Source organism: Podarcis pityusensis (assembly GCF_964106645.2).
Source record: "Podarcis pityusensis genome assembly, chromosome: 8".
Lineage (NCBI taxonomy): Eukaryota > Metazoa > Chordata > Lepidosauria > Squamata > Lacertidae > Podarcis > Podarcis pityusensis.
Genome location: NC_138033.1, coordinates 41,037,789 through 41,053,676, shown reverse-complemented (window position 1 = coordinate 41,053,676; position 15,888 = coordinate 41,037,789). Strand labels below are relative to the sequence as shown.

Below are 15,888 nucleotides of genomic sequence, written 5' to 3'. Positions count from 1 at the left end.
AAATCAAATTACTCAATGGGATAATGATTAACCAAAGAAACACAGCTAAGTTCTCCTCGTGTTATGCAGGTACATTGGGTACATTTTCTGTGGGAGAAAGTAGTATTGTTCATACTAAGAATTCCTTCTATTTTCTGCAGTTGCCTGCAAAATTTTGTTTTTATGTTTTAATTGCCTTTTCCAGATTTTATTCTCAGCTTTCCTTTGGTTTTGGTATTTTTCTTCCTTCCCTAGCCAATAGGTGCTAATGGCACAAATGTAACAGCAAAATACCCAAAAAAAGGATTCATAAAAGCATATAAATGAGGAGTGGAGAACCTGTGGCCTTCTAGATACTGTTGGACTCCAGTTCCTATCAGCTCCAGTCATCATTGCCAATGCTCAGGGATGATGGGAGCTGTAGTCCAACAATATTTGGAGAGCCATGTGTTCCCCACCTATGGAATTGGGGTTTGAATGGAGTCTGGGATTGCATGTGCTGGCTTGTCCATGTGTCGTGTCCGTGTGTCTTGAGGAACCATTTGGACTCCTTGTCTCTCATTTCTCTCATCTCACTCTCTGCTCTTCCCTCATTTAGCTGAAACCTGCAATGTTTTAATAATAATAATTTATTTATACCCCACCCATCTGGCTGGGTTTCCCCAGCCACTCTAGGTGGCTTCCAAGAGAATATTAAAAATGTGATAAAACATTAAACATTAAAACTTCCCTGTACAGCCTTCAGATGTCTTCTAAAAGTCAGACAGTTGTTTATTTCCTTGACATCTGATGGGAGGACATTCCACAGGGCGGGTGCCACTACCGAGAAGGCCCTCCCTGTAACTTCGCTTCTTGCAATGAGGGAACCACCAGAATGCCCTCGGAGCTGGACCTAAGAGTTCAGGCTGAACAATGGGGGTGGAGATGCTCCTTCAGGTATACTGGGCTGAGGCCGTTTAGGGCTTTAAAGGTCAGCACCAACACTTTGAATTGAGCTCGGAAACATACTGGGAGCCAATGTAGGTCTTTCAGGACTGGAGTTAAATGGTCTCGTCCACTCCCAGTCACCAGTCTAGCTGCCGCATTCTGGATTAGCCCCACATAGGGTGCATTGCAGTAGTCCAAGCAGGAGATAACCAGAGCATGCACCACTCTGGCAAGACAGTCCGCGGGCAGGTAGGGTCCCATCCTGCATACCAGATGGAGCTGGCATACAGCTGCCCTGGACACAGAATTGATCTGCAGCTCCATGGACAGCTGTGAGTCCAAAATGACTCTCAGGCTTCACACTTGGTCCTTCAGGGGCACAGTTACCCCATTCAGGACCAGGGAGTCCTCCACACTCACCCGCCCCCTGTCCCCCCAAAACAGTATTTCTGTCTTGTCAGGATTCAACCTCAATCTGTAAGCCACCATCCATCCTCCAACCGCCTCCAGACACTCACACAGTTTTCATCCCTCATTGTCCTCATTGCAACTAGGCTTATTTGTTTTATTTATTTATAAAAATATTTATATACTACTGCAGCATAAAGACGTATCACAGTGGTTTACAACAATATAAAAACATAAAACCAAACAAAAAATCACAGAAAGTTAAAAACTAGTTAAAAGCAAAAAGAAATTGAAAACAGACATACCCACACACCCCATTGTGTGCGATGTACTCTTAATTGCCTGCCTACACCTGGCAGAAAAGAAAAGTTTTCAGTGGGCATTTAAACATTGGCACAGAAGGCGCCCACTAAATCGCGATTGGCAGGGTGTCCCACAGGACTGGGCCAACGACCCTGAAGACTCAATTTCCCATTGTTGTCAAACGAACCTCTCCACAGAAGCCTGCCAGATCTCTAGCTCACCTCCTCTTTCCCTTATCTGCAGAGCTGGAAAGGATTCAGAAAAGGGCAACCAAAATGATCAAGGGATTGGAGCAGCTCCCCTATGAGGAAAGGTTACAACATTTGGGACTCTTAATCTGAGAAACAAAGCGAGTAAGGGAGACGCGAGAGAGCGGCACAAAATTAAGCACGGCATGGAGAAAGCAGATAGGGAGACATTTCCCTCTCTCACAATACCAAGAACTTGGCAACATCCAATGAAGCCGGATACTGGAAGATTCGTGACAGACAAAATAAAGCACTTCTTCATGCAGCACACTGTAGAATTCGTTCCCACAAGATGTACTGATGGCCACCAACTTGGATGTCTTTAAAAGAGGGTTAGGCAAGTTCAAGAGGGAAGATAGGGCTATCAGTCATGATGGCTGTCTTCTATCTCCACTATTGGAGGCGGTATGTCTTTGGATACCAGTTTCCAGAAATCACAAGTGGGGAGAGGTTATTGTGCTCATATCCTGCTTGTGGGCAGCCACTACAAGAGCAGGATACTGGACTAGATGGGTCTTTGGTCTCATCTAAAAGTAGTTCCCTCTAGCTCTGCCTGTTCTTCTCTGTCTCCCTCCTTCCCCATACAACTGGTCCAGGCAGGGTGATGCCAGAATAGCCTTTCCATGCATATTTAAACATACTGATCATTTTGCAGTTCTGTAATAAAATCAGACCTTGATTTCCCCATAAGTGGTCTGCAAGGCAAAGTCCCCATGGGACACTACAAGGCCCAAGACCTTGGTGATCACGTGTCCTTTTGTGAAACGTGTACAGGTGTTTGCACGTGATTGACATGCTACCTGGACATAGTCCCATTAAAGTTTGCCTATGCAATTGCACCCAGGGACAGATAGACTGTGGCTATTCAGAAGTAGGATACGTTGCCTGTGTGAATCAGTTCCCACCCCACCAAGCCACCACTCTGAATTAGAGTACTTTCTCCATCATTATAAGAGCCAAGTGTGTGTATTAGCCGAACACTGCGAGACTAGTATTGACCTAGTAGCCTGGCAGCAATTTATTTCGGTTTGCTGTTGTGGTTTATGGTTTTATGTTTTTCTCTTGCTTGGTTATGACAGCCTGTCAATAAAATGAGCAGTACAAAATATATTCAAACCCGGTGTTCATTGATGTTTTATGGAAGTCCCAGGGCACCCCCTAACATATGCTTCTGTCATCTCTTCCTGAAAAGCTCCGTGTTCTGGTATTTAAAATACTGTTTGACTTATCTAGCGGCTGCCTGGGTCCTGAGAGCTTCACTGCTGTTATCCTACAGGGCTTCAAAAGAGGTAAAAGAAACGTACATCTTGTTTACAGCTCTTCCATACAAGGTTTGATAGTAGCTTGCATATCAATGACATTGAGGTTCTGATTCAGCCAACATTAAGCACTGATTTCAGCTGGAACTTTCAAAGACCTTCATTTGGCTGGATTCTGCCCCTATGGTCTAGGGATTTTATTTGTTACATTCATATACTGCTTTTATCAAATAAGACTACTAGAGGCGGCCAGAAGCAGCTTGCTAAATGGAGAACTACATTCACTGCCCAGCAGGTTGGTCACTGCTGTTTACCAAGTGGAAGAAGGGTGAGGCAGTGGGGTGGTTGGGGGGATGGAAACATACCAGCAGAGGCAATCCAGTGCTTGTGCAAGTATGCCTGATTCATGCTAACCCCCTTACTGCCTCGTCTCTCCTCCTCCCGGGAGGCAACAGGGACCCACCAGCTGGGGAGCTGGCACAGCAGCTTTGCCACACCCAGCAAGACACTTCTGGGGGTGACTTCTACTACCTTTTCCTCCAGTGTGGCTGCAAGGAGAAGTAAAGGCGCTTCATTTTCCATGTTTGATCGACTGTAGCTTGTCATGTCATCCAAACCTGAACAAACAAGTTAATCTTAACTATGACTAGTGGAAACAAGCCAACTTCAAGCCATAATTTCAGAAGTTGGCTTGTTTTCACCAGCCATAGTTAAGATTAACCACAGTTTAGGCTCTGAACGACACGCTAAACTGTGGTCAATCTAAACCAGAAGCATACCGTAAGTTTTAGATCTCCTCCTTGCAAGAGTGCCAGAAAGAGGAGGGGGGAAGCACATGAGCCTAGGAAAAGGCTAGGCTACTTCTTTGAATGCTAAGCTATGGTTTTATGTTACATCTGAACACAGTCATTGAGTTTCTAGGTAGTCTTCCATACAGGCAATGACCAGACCAGACCTGCTTAGCTTCAATGACATTTCATCCTTGAACCGGAAATGGCTTTTCTGGGTCACAAACAAAAACAATTATGCATGTAAACCAGAAAACTAATAGGGCCACTGCCCCTCTCCTCAGGCTACACCCCTCACTAGTAGTTTCACACCTCCCTTGAGTGTTTTTGACTTGCTGATATGTATCCTTGAACGCTGATGGCACCTCTTGCCTGGATGGATCATGGAGAGGGATATTTGAGTGTGTGTAGAAACTTGACTACTGTGCAGAAGTTTGAATTTAAATTCATTGCTCTTTGCCTGCCAAGTCACTGGTGTGTAGCCTCCCAAAAGTATGTGCATAGAAGAATGAGGCCCTTGGGCTGAAAAGGGTTCCTCACTTCTGTCCTAGACCATTCTATTGGTCAGTGTGTCTGGCTGTCAACCAGAAGGTTGGCAGTTTGAGCCCACCCAAGGCTGGCTGTGGACAGGATTCCTGCATTGCAGGGGGTTGGACTAGATGACTCCAACTCTACAGCTCTATGATTCTATTATCTTAACATTCTCCAGTGAAGTGCTGGAAAAAAATCTGAATGCAAGTGAGGCATTAATCTGAATTATGCAGTTTACCGCCTCCTGTTTGAAATTTATCATAAGGTTGAGCAAAGATTCAGTTGCATAAGGCAAGGCTCTGTAAACCCCTGGGAAAAAATGCATCACTGTGTATTAAAATGCTAATGTTGTGCTTTGTTCTTTGGAAAGTAACATTTAGATTTTTCCAAAGTAATAAAAAGATTCGATATATTATTCAAGAAGTCAAAAACACTTAACTTTATTGTGTGCTGAAGAGCAAGGGGTATTCATTTTCTTGATAGTTACACTTTCCTTTCTTGCTATACCTGAAATGGTTCTTGGACTGTGACGGGGAAAGAAGAAAAATCAATGAACAGATTAAGGTTTGAGTCTACAATCAAAAATCTTTAGTCAAGATGAACCATCAAATATTTCACTCAAATATTGTACACACGCTTCTCCCTGGGGGAAAAAACAGGGTTAGAGTTAGGGTCATCCTGTTTTTCCTTGTGAGAAGTGTATGTACCTTACCATATTTGAGTGAAATGCTTGATGGCTCATCTTGGCGAAAGAATTTATCATGGCAAATGCAACTACAAAGGGGAAAAAACACTTTATTGGCCAGAAAAGCACCAGAAGAGCCAGGATGTCTCTTCATGAGTTGAAGAATGTTACTACTCTCTCAAAAGACAATTGAGAGAACAGACTGAATTTAAAAAGACTGAGCGATTACAGCTCATTTTTGCCTACCAGTGTGCCATCTTCAGGGTTTAGCATCATCTTTATTATTAATAATAGTCAAATTTCTACACTGCCCTTCATCTGAATGTGGTTTACAATATAAAAACACAAAAATACATAACAAAGGCAATAACCCCTGAACAGTATTATTATTTATTAAATTATATTTATATATTAATACTTGCTGGTTTTTTGTGTTTCTGTATCTTCACAGATGTAGTTTATTCTATATAGCCTTTTCCTATTCCAGGTCTTGTAATTCTTTATGCTTTAGTTTCTAGGGACTCTCATTGTTTATATTGAGTCTGACCATTGGCATCTAACTCAGTATTGTCTACATAGACTGGCAGTGGCTCTCCAGGGTTTCAGGCAAGAGTCTCTCCCAGTCCTACCTGGAGATGCCAGGGATTGAACCTAGGATCTTCTGCATGCAAAGCAGATGCTTTATACCACTGGGCTGTAGCCCTTTCCCCACATAGCTCTATGAGCTCTTCACCTTCTCCTACCCTGTGTGAAACATAATAAAAAAATAAAAACTAGCTCTATCTTACACAAATGCCTATCCAATTTGCTCACTGCAGAAAGGGGTGGACTGAGAGACATCGGTTTTTATTATATATACAATGAGCAAAGAGTTATCCATGCTACACAGGAGCCAATCTGCTGTCATCAATCAGTTCTTGCCTATATATTGTCTCATCCAGTTAATTGAAGTCCATGACTATTTCTAAGAAAAAAACTATTAAAAACTAAATGTCATCCTAGGGGTGAGGTTAGGCCTGGATAATTATCTGCAGATAGGATATGAATCTGGCTTAATTTTGTTGTACTTAAAATTAATTACTGATTAAGGTGGTGGTGAGGAACAGACAGAAGAAAAGAAGTCCTAAAGTGATCATTAAGATACTTTAGTAATGAACCAAAGATCATTATTTTAAACCAATTATTTTTATTGCATTGTGGAATTTCCTTGAACCAGTCCTGATCATCATTCTTCTAATTTGCCTAGTGCAGGACCAGAAACTTTTCACAAAGGTGCTAAGGAATTTAATAAAGCTGAACTGCCCAAGTGCCCCTAAATTTTTCCCATGTGTATTGATAGATAGGCTACTGGATCAGTGAGTTTGGCATATTTCCAAAGGAAACTACAAGGTGATTGTCAGCCATCTTGATCCTGTGGTTGACACTAAACAGTCCCATTTGCTCATTCAGGCCATTTCACCAAACATAGGAAGCTGGCTCAGTATCAAACCATTGGGCCATCTAGTTCACTGGTCTTCAGCTGGTGGGTCAGGACCCACTAGTCGTTCATGGCCTCATCTAAGGTGGGCTGCAACAGGATGCAAATGTATGGTAAAAGATTGAGAAATAGGTCCCCAAATTTATGTTTGGGTTAAAAGTGGGTCCTGGGTCTGAAAGGATTAAAGTTCCTGATCTAACTGAATACTGTTTGCACTGACTAGCAGCCACTCTCTATGGTGTCAGGTCCTGGCTGGATGACAAGGAGTGGTGGGAAGTGCCAGCCAGGGAAACCCCAAGGGAAATCCCAGAGGAGGAAGGCTCAGAGTCTGTGGATGGGACAACTGAGGAGAGGGCAGAGGGGGAAGCTTGGGACGAGATGCTGGATACTGATGGGACAACAGGGTTTAGCAAATAGGACAAACCTGGGACAGGGAGTAGTTCAGACTCCGAGGCTGAAGCAGAGGAGAGAGGTCAAGAGACTGCCTCTCCAGCTGCAACAAGTTCCCCTCCCAGCTGGTCTTCAGGAACATGCAGGATAATGAGGAGGGCAGAACAGAGGTGCACAGATGCAACTTGAGACTCTTTGGGAAACATCTGGGAGAGGAGGAGCCTTAGGAGCTGTGGAAGGCAGGGACCTTCAGTCATGGCAACTGCTGTATAGGGGCAAGACCTGCTGGGAAGTGTTGCTGAGGTGCATGCCTTTTCCTTGAATAAATAGTTAACTTTGCTGGCAACTGACTGTCTCTTCATTCTGACCTGCATCTGACTCCAGCCTTGACACATGGTATCCGACCAACATCTCTCCCAGGGATTGAACCTGGCACCTCCTGCATGCAAACATATGTTCTACCACTGAGCCATGGTCCTTCCCTTGGGTAGATCTGGATAACAATGTATACCTGTCTATGCTGAGTATTTTGGAATTACAAGGTGGAGACGATAATACTAATGGAACTTTTAATAAAATGGATCTGCACAATAAGAGGGGGAGAGAGAGAGAGAGAGAGAGAGAGAGAGAGAGAGAGAGAGAGAGAGAGAGACTATCATTTCTCTCTCTAGGCATCACAACTGTCAGAGGGCGGAACAATTCCTGACTTCATGCTCTGTGGTTTCAGACAAAAGACAACAAGATATTAGCCTCCGTACTGAATGAAGAAAAAAATAAATAAATATGCCCAATGTGGCATTGAAATCAGTACTGTAAGACATTCTTAGAGGTTAGCATGAATATATTGTTAGAAGGTATGCAATAAGGCAGAGGAAGCCAAGACAGAAAGGAGATATGTGGGGTTGAGGGGGGGGGGAATCAATTGCAATCCTTGTGGCACCAGACAATCAAAACTAATATCCTGTATGATCTCACATACGAGGCACAGCATTAAAAACTGGAAATATCATTTTGCAAGATGCCCATTAAAGACACAAACACAGGGGTCATCAAGGGCTAATCTGATTGACCCTTTCTGTGGTCATCAGCCTCATCTTTCAATGAATTGCAAAGCCTGGGAAATGAATTTCTCTTTGGGCTTCAAAGTCAAGGCTCTTCAAACAGCCAGCAGGAACAGCACGGCAGATCTGTTCTGAAGAGAGAGAAGTCGGGATCGCTAGGCATGCATTTTTACACACACCCCTGTACTTTCCCAGCTGCCAGACCCATTTGCGTGAACAATGTTTGAAGCAAACTACCAGCCCCAGATCAAGTACGCTCAGTGTCAATGCATGACTAGTTAAGGCAGACAAGCCTTGCCTGTCACCTGAACTCCACAGAGGGATTAGGAGACTCATGCTGCAAAATGAGAGAGAGGACTAGCTAGATAATTGGAGTGTTTCAAAGCTTCTAGCATACATCTGTGCAGACTTGGGCTCTTTGGTGTTCTAGTTGCACTACATATGACTGTCCCACAAAGAGAGTCCAAGCTTGGCATTCAATCTTCCAACTGGATCACGTCTTTGTTCAATTGCACGCTGTGCCCTGTCTTGGATTCTCCCCTTGCCAGGGACATATAAGTTACTCTACCTGCCAGCCCTTGAGTCTGTAGGTGCAGCTTCTGAATGCCAGGTCAGTTTAAAATAAGAGTTTCCTGGGTCATGATTTTATCTTGGATGAGCTGACCTGGCTTGCATTACCAAGACCTGGGTGTAGGGATAGGGAAGGGTTTATATTTACCAGTTATGCCCACCTGAGTTTTCTATGCAGTGCAAGAGCAGACCCAAGGGGTCATGGAGGAAATTCAACCTTTTGCTTCCTGTTCAACTGGGTACAGGGGTGGAGTATTTGGTCCTGGTCTTGGGCATATTAGGGATTCTTTTGGGCTGCACATTAATTTCTGACATATTCAGCCTCCAAGCCTGAGGTACCCCACCCCTGACTTTGAATGAATATCCAGAGGGAAAATGAGATCTGGAGTCTCTAGTCCATTCCATCCATATTTTTCTGTCTTCCCATAACATCTGGTGTTGTTCCGAAAGCTCTCTTCCTTTGTGAAAGAGGCACCCATTTTTCTGCCTCACTCACAGGACACTTCAGAATTTATCCAGTGTTGTGTTGGATATAGAGTTTTGAGCATACTTTATCATTGCCGGGTGGCCAAGAATGGTGTGTATTTTGTCTAAGCATGTCACCTGTGTTTTGCAGCCTGCCTGGCTGCCTACACTTCCTGATCTAAAAAAGCCTTGTGGGAGGAGTTACCTCATAATGTCTTCCCCTGGGCTTTAATTGAAGGAACACCCAAGAAGGCTGCTGAGAAGGAAGAGGGGAGAGAGAGAGAGAGGAGATTGCAAATCAGGAGCAGCAAAACAGTTTCCCACAATATTCTGTCCTAATCTATGTTCTTTTCTATACACCTCAATTTGAGGGAGGGGAAGGGGGAAATAGATATCAGATGTGACAACTGTATGTTTTTCCCCAGATATCTGACTGTTCATTTTGACTTGGAAGGGCTACAGCACCTTTCAAAAGTTTTCGCCTTCCATTTCTGAGGAACTTTATCCTTGTGGCATGGATGTCACTTTTCACAGTGCTCAAACCAGCTTCTGCAATTTTCACATAACGGCAGTTGTTGACAGGTTGTTAGGGCTGAAAGTGAATATGTTTGAAAAACTGTCAAGCTGGTGAATATATATATATATATATATATATATATATATATATATATATATATATAATATTTAAGAGGGGGAGCCTCCTCTAACATTTGTAACAGCATGTTAAAACTCAAAGTATAGTCTTGGAATGTGCAGACCTACTTGCAGTCACACTGCATGCCCTCCAACGACAGCTGACATAAATATATGATCCTTCAAAATTAGTGTCAGGTTGTCACTATAAAAAGGTCATGACCACAAAACCCCATTTATCTGAATGAGGCTGATTTGGCCATTTAAAAGCTCCCTTACAGCAATTCCACATTGCACACTTGAATTTTGGGCTCAGTTGAGATCTGTAGGTTTTTAATAAGCCAAATACACATGATAGCCTTGCTGAACCCCTGGCCACTCAGGCATGCTGAATTCAAACACAGACTTCCCATCCAAAGGCATTCCTTTGCTTTGCACGGATCCAGGAAGCTTCCAGCCATGGACAAAGGCAAACCAGAAGACGGAAAGTGAGAAGCAGTCTTTTTTGAAATCCCCACAGGCTTTGCCTATGGAGCTCAGTTCTTAATGAGATCTTAAGCAGCCCAGTCTGACAAAAATAATTATTGCATATTTGCATGAGTGACTTCCATCTAAATAGGGTTGCTAGGTGTAGATTCTGGCTAGGGAATGGACAATTCATTGTATATTCCACTCCCTTTATGGAACTACATGATCTCTTTCAGAAAATAGCCAGTCTGGAATTGAATGCCTTAACGATCTTGGAGGTTTTTTTGTACATTATAAACAAGCGACAATAAATGGAGAATGACTTAGGTACCATTTTTCTAAATGTTGAGTGCACATATCTCTTCCATTCTTTCTGTTACAAGCAAAGCATCTCTCAGGTGGCCTGCCTCATTTGGCTGTCTGGATCTCATCCGTCATTCCTCATCATGTTACCGGGACTGGGTGTGGACATCTCTAGCAGCAAAATTGACAACACATTGTATAGAGTTATTTATTTTATTTTAAGAAGAGCAAATACCTCTCTATGAATGTGTGTATGTATGTTGGCTGGTTTGTTGCCATATGTTTGGGAAAACCCAGATATGTCCTCTTTTGCGGGGCCAGCATGGCCATCCAGGAGGATTCTTACATTTTAAAGGAAACGTCTGGGTTTTTCGAGCTCGGGTGCACCTCTTTCCCTGGCTTGGGCTGGCAGCAGCTTGGGCTGTATTCTTTTTTGGCTCGAGATTTGGCAGCGGGTGGGTGGGTGTGTGCACGTATGTGTGTGTGCTAGTTACATAAAATGTGAGAAACTTGTACAATATTGACACTTGTACGTCTTAGAATTTGAATAGGCTCAGGAAAACAAAGACCAAAGACAGTTTTGAAACTTTATGGTACGTGTTTATTCAGTACACTGGAAAGAACAATGTTGTTCCCTTACCATCAGCTACTCACAGCTTACTCTGGGACAATCTGTTATGAGACAGATTAGAAAACATCTAACTGGGGCAATCAGTTCTAAACTACTTACAAACTTACTTAATGTTTGACGGTATTATTTATATTGCATATGCAAGAAGAAGTTTAAAGGTAGGGAGAGAAAGCCTGTTAAAATTTTCTGACAGTTACTGGTAAATACCAGTAATTTCTGAGGCAGCTGATTGCTCCAGTAAATATCATCCCAAAGTCATTTCCATTTCCATTTCCTAGCAAAGAACATTTCCCATGGTATAAATGTCAAAAAGCACATTATTTATGGCACAAAGACTTCTGATAAGTTCTGCTTTGCCTAAATTTTGTGAATAACCAGTAAATGTTAACATTTACCAAATTTCTGATATATACACAATTTTTTAAAAAGGTACTTTGACATCTTCAACAGAGCTGGAAAGCAAAAAAGACGTCTTTGTATTGCATAGGTTTTCAAATAATACTGTAGAGAGTATCCCCTAAGCCTTATCGAACAAGTAACAGAGTGAAATTCTCCAGGAACAAAAAAAGTCTGGACGTCTTTTATGTGCTACACTAGGTCCCAGCAGATGCTCGTGCAATGTTTGCCACCAATTCAAGAGGCAACAGAAACAAGGTCAGTGTGCTTTGTTAACAAAAACCTAGACAATTCCACTCAGGTGTGCTGGTTCCTAAATGAATGCATGGATCTTTTTTCCACATGCTGTTATATTTCTTTTGTAACCACAGTAGTGAGAGGCACGTTCTTGAACTTTCCTTGACTCCATGGAAGTATTCTGAACTTCAGGGAATAGCTTAGAGAAATTCAAGATTTTGATAAAAATCTTATTCTTTGAAACCTAAGTAATGGCCGTTCTGCCAAACTGCCCCTCCTAAACTCATTAAAACACTGTACATTTTGCCAAGACAAGGATTTCAGCCATTAAAAATCTGCCCAGTAGTTTCAATATCAGGGTTGCAAATAAAATGAGAGCAGCTGCAATGACTGGATTCATTGCCCCATATCAAAGAATGGAAAATTAAAAACAAGTCAATTAAAATTAGAGCTGTGTCAAATACATACCATTGGGTAGCAACTGCAGTTATGAAATGAAACCCTACAGGAAACAAGTGGGGTGCAGAAATGCATTAAACATTCACAGGAAAGGAGTGCTGCTTACCTTCCTTAGCTTACAAGGTGGCAACAGGTTTCCAGTATTTTCCCCTTGTATTTTTAACGTTAAGTCACTTTAGGCATTTTTGTGAGGAAGGCAACTAATAAATATAATGAAATAAGAGCTGCACATGAAGCTACTTGGGAGGTGGTGTAACTGTGTACAAGCACCTTGCCTGGATCAAGGCCTGCCTGAGAGCCAGGAAGGGATGGAGCCTGCAGCTCCCATTTAAGTTCTCAACAGGAGGCACTTCACTGCTGAAGCAACAGCTGTTTTGATGCAGGGTAGAGAACCTTGGGCCTGAGGGACAAATGCAGCCTCCAGGTCCCTCTATCTAGCCCTCAGGACTCTCCCTAGGTCATTTCCCCACTGCAGGCCACACCCCTTAATGCATCCTTGAAGGCTGATAATGTATTTTGCTTTTCTAGACAGAGGGTAGAGATGAGCGTATGACTGCACAGAGAGACTAACTTACTGCACCAAAGGTAAAATTTACATTTGTTGCTCTACCCGCTTTTACCTCTGACTGTCACCCCTGGAGGGTTGCCTGGAAGGGACCAAAAAAGGTTCCCCAGCGATGCCTTAGAGCTCCAAGTTCCACTGCAGACCCTTCCTGAAACCAAGGAAACAGACAAGCCTTCAGCATCTTGACTGAATGTTGTTGGTTCCATGGCTAGCAAGATGCTGTTATGCAGGCCCCATTCATTACAATGCATTTTAGGTAGATGAACCACCAACCAAGGTTAGATTCAATGTTCTTCTTGCATCAAACACACCCGATATTATTGTGTTATTTTGAACTGGCCCTCCACCCACCCACAACACATTCATTATTAAGAGCATTTCTAAGAGATACTCATATCAGCCCAAGTCATTTTGTTGCCATTAACATGTAACTTGTGATCTAATAAATGTCACAGTGAGTTTCATTTAATTAAAATCATAAATATTATTCGGTAATGCAGATTGACGTTTATACCTTCATTTACGTGACGTGGGATTTATGGCTTTGGCTTTATTTGATGGAGGACCACAAATAACGCCCATTAAACTGCCACGGGATGGACAAGAGATCACATTAATGGAATTAGACAAGGCAAGGTACTGATCTATGCAGCTCTCTTGCTTTAAGAAAGAAAGCCAGATCCTGCCTAAAACCAGATGTTTTCTTTGGCTGCTGTAAAAGTTTGCTACATATTCACCGGCAGTTTGACACTAGCTATGCTGAAGTGGAACAGAACACAGCACCAGGGACAGGGCTTTTCCATGCACATCCCAAAAAAATTACAGCTTCAAATTCATTCCACCATTGTTATCTCAAAAGCATTTGTATAAATCTATTTCAAAACTTTTTTTTTAAGTTTAGCATTAAATAGGATCTATGTGAGCTTTACTTCTGACTTTTGGAGGAAAATGTAAAAAAAATCTTATTGGAAGATACACTTCATATTTCCCCCCCTTATCTTCAATTGAGGAAGACCCAGAAAATGAAGCTAACCATAGTTTTGCACACACATAAAGTCTTAATTTTATTTGGAGTTGGCAGATTATAATCAAAAGAGACAAAGGAAGCAAAGTTATTTCTCTGGGGAAGGTTTGAATCTTACCTCTCCAAGCGAATTCTCACCCCGCCAAGTCTGTCCCACCTGTGTAATGTACAGAAGGGTAGCTTGTTGCTCTTCCACAGCATTATTAAAATCTCCTGCTCTGGTTTCTGTCCTTGCAGTATTGTTGAAAGACTGATCTAGTCTCTCTGTCTCTCTTGCAGAGAGTAAACAGCACATAGACAGATGACGATGAGAGGTGAACTCAAATTTGCCTCGTGGGCAAATTATCTAACTGGATGCCATTGCGGAGTTGAGAAAAGCACTGTGGGAATGAGCAAGCCTCCTCAACCATTATATTAATTGCCTTGGATTCATTTGCACCCCAGGAACTGAGTTTGTCCTGCTCAGAGATTCTGATAGAGTAAGCTGCATTAGTCCATTACAACAAAACCAACAAAACAAAAACACAGGGATCAAGAGCACCTCAGTTGATTCATTTGTTGTTGAGCAAAGACTCCTTCATCAGATACATGGATAAAGAAATAAAGAAAAGGGATAATTATTTGTTTCATCATTTATTTGTTAAATTTATATCTCACCCTTCCCTCCCCCCCAAAGGAGCCCCAGGTGGCAAGCACACAAATGATAAAGCGATGGAAACATCTAAAAGCTATTCCAGTACACTTGCAGACTGGGAAAGATCTCCACTTGAAAGGCTTGGTGAAAGAGGAAGGTCAGTAGGTGCTGAAAAGGCAAAGAGCTGGCAACAGTCTAATATTCAAGAGGGGGAAATTTCAAAGGGGCTTTTGACTTGTAGCTCAGTCTCCTAGACATTGTGCAACACCAGCTCAGACAGTAGGTGTCATAATATCCACCTGGATATTTATAGGTTCCATAAATAACTTGATATCGTCACTCTGGGGAAGTGCAGCAGCAAGGATCATTGGGTTTGCAAATTAAGGGTTAATTCTGTTATCAGGAAGTCAGCTTACCAAGGGGCAAGTGTTGCTTCGCAGCAAGCGAGTGTGTTGTGATGTGTACTGAGGTAGCATGCGCTCTGTGTACGTTTGGTTGAATGCCTTCCTGCTACGCAGTACTGACTTAAGAAAGACAAAACTCCTCTCTTCTTTTCTCCTCAAATTCTACACTGCTTTTGTTCAGCTTGCTCAGTAAAATGCTGTCAGGACTTTTCTCTCTGGACTACCATAGTTTACCATGAAATGGGCTTACTTATAATGTGTAGTTTAGTGGCCCAGACTCACTTCATCTCTGGAAGCCACTTTATCCCTTAAATGGAGGAGGGTCATAATGCCCCCACTTGCTGGCAAGCCTCCAGACTGCTTCTGAGTCAAATCCACCTGTCAGTCTGGTTCCTGACAGTTATATCTGGAGGCCAAGGATACTGTTACTGGACTAGTCAGGCTCTGGGAGGGGGGGAAAGTTGCTTTGAATAAACCAAATACACTATAGTCAGCTACATACTAAGACTTAATGAGACCTAGGAATTGCTTGAGGTTCAGTTTACCTTGCTTTAAATAAACATGGCCTATCGAGAATGCGATGGACCTGCAGTAGCCCCATCAAGGGACCTCCTTTCCTCTGCCATTCCTCGCAGATGAGCTACAAATCTACAAGAACTTGTTTGCACCACGACTGCACAGCACCACTCCGACTTAAATTAGCAACTGTGTGGGCCCCTTGCAACGCATATCAGAAACCAGCTGTGGAAGGAGCTGTCACGTTCTTGTCAGTGGAAGTTTTCTGTCCAAAAAGCTTTCGTCATCCCTCCTTCCTCAAGTCACCAAGTGTCAGTTGAAGAGACAGCTGAAGTCACTTGCAATGAATGGTCTCCAATCAGAGCTCACTGCCCTTGTCACAGAAAGTCTCACCCCGCAGCTAAAACTGTCACTGATCATGTTTAGATATGTACACTGAGGTATCAGATTAGAAGCGAGTATTCACGAGATGGGAGTTTAAAAGAGGCCAAGTTACAAGTAAAAAATCTTAATAGGGGAGAAGTGAG

General features: G+C 42.7%; 1 long non-coding RNA gene across 2 annotated transcripts; it reads right to left on the bottom strand.

Moving 5' to 3' along the window:
- Positions 1-10,557: 10,557 nt before the first annotated feature.
- Positions 10,558-14,234, bottom strand: LOC308482923. 2 transcript variants are annotated; one of them, XR_013989504.1, is made up of 4 exons: positions 13,926-14,234; positions 12,839-12,931; positions 12,228-12,261; positions 10,558-10,666 (listed from the first exon to the last, which is right to left on the bottom strand). It is a non-coding gene; the product is annotated as an uncharacterized lncRNA (long non-coding RNA). The 2 variants fall into 2 exon arrangements; XR_013989505.1 differs by lacking the exon at positions 12,228-12,261.
- Positions 14,235-15,888: the final 1,654 nt, after the last annotated feature.